Here is a 1,415-nt window from a genome sequence, read left to right as displayed (position 1 = left end):
GGAGAAGTTCCCCATCCAGATATTTTGTCATGGCTTCCCTGACAGATTCATAGAGGCATGTTTGACCTCCTTAGACAAATGTTTGGAGGTACAACTTCAGGTACTGTACATGTTGACACAGTTAATCTTTAAGATCTACCAGCTTTGCGCATGTGTTCTGCAGTATAACTATTAAAAAGAAACAAACTGTGGCCTGAGACATTTCTGGCATCTATTATGCAAGATACGCATTTGCCACACTTCCATTTTCTATTACAGTAATTCGAAACTCTTCAGAAGTACCTGTACGAGGTAAACTTGATTTCTTAAGAAGTTATGTTCCATCCTCTGTATGATTTCTTTTAGTCAAGATAATGTCTCAGGAGTGGCTATCTTTAAGAATCTACGAGGATTTCCCCTTCCCTTTCTTTTCTTTTCTTTTCTTTTTTCTTAAATCATTTCATTTTGCAGCCTGGAGCCTAGATTTGATTAATCGATGTTCCTGTTCTATTTAAGGGTTGTTTTTATTAATGCACTTTTCAAGCTGAGACACAGCATTATCGCCTTCTCCATCACTGTACTAAGTGTTGAGATCAGAGCAGGCCAGCTGTAGCAGCTGTGTTTCTCCTTGGATCTCAAAGCTAAAAACTTTCATCTACTTTGCTGTCTCAGCTGCTGGTCTGAGGCTATGGCCTTCCCATAACTCAAACCAGTTTCAAAGCAACGTAAGTAACCTCTTTGGAATGCTTTTGGAAAACCACAGAAAGGTTCTTTAAAAGTATACCACTTATATACTTTAAATGAATGTTTCCATTTTAAGGTAGTAACAGCATAATGTTAGGAGTCAATGGATTGTATTTAACTAGACTATGAGCATAGCGTAGACATGTCTATGTAGACCAATTTAAAAAAGGGAGAAAAAAAGAAACACCAAAGTTATGAGTTGGTATCTTTTAAATGATCTCATAGTTGTGAAATCTCTGAATCAAAGATTATAGTTGCAAAACTTCTATTTATAAAGTAACATTTTCAATAGGCTTAAAGACTTTTTCCCATATAAAAGATCACATGAAAAGATACTATCATCAAAAATGAAAATGGAATTGATTTTCTTAACTGGTAAGAAGGCTTAGACTCACAGGAAATGCCTTTAGTTTACTTGGGGTGTGGGGAGGATTTGTGTGCATTTTCATAACAATTGGTGTTATCGAATTATCAATCAAATAAAACATGATTGGTGATTTATACGATTAAAGGTTATTTGAGTGAAATTTCACATTTACCTCCAAGTCTGGACAAGAATAAGAGCTTTTAATTTTTATATTTGTCTTGGCTTCACAAAGGAAACTGCCATTGGAACTTCTGACTACGTGGCGACTTAACTAAAGGAGTACTGCATGTTGCTGTTTTGTTTGTAATTACAAAAAAGATTACAA

The sequence above is a fragment of the Propithecus coquereli genome, unplaced genomic scaffold (assembly GCF_000956105.1).
Source record: "Propithecus coquereli isolate 6110/MARCELLA unplaced genomic scaffold, Pcoq_1.0 Scaffold174, whole genome shotgun sequence".
In the NCBI taxonomy this organism is placed as follows: Eukaryota; Metazoa; Chordata; class Mammalia; order Primates; family Indriidae; genus Propithecus; species Propithecus coquereli.
This window is presented reverse-complemented; position numbering follows the sequence as displayed.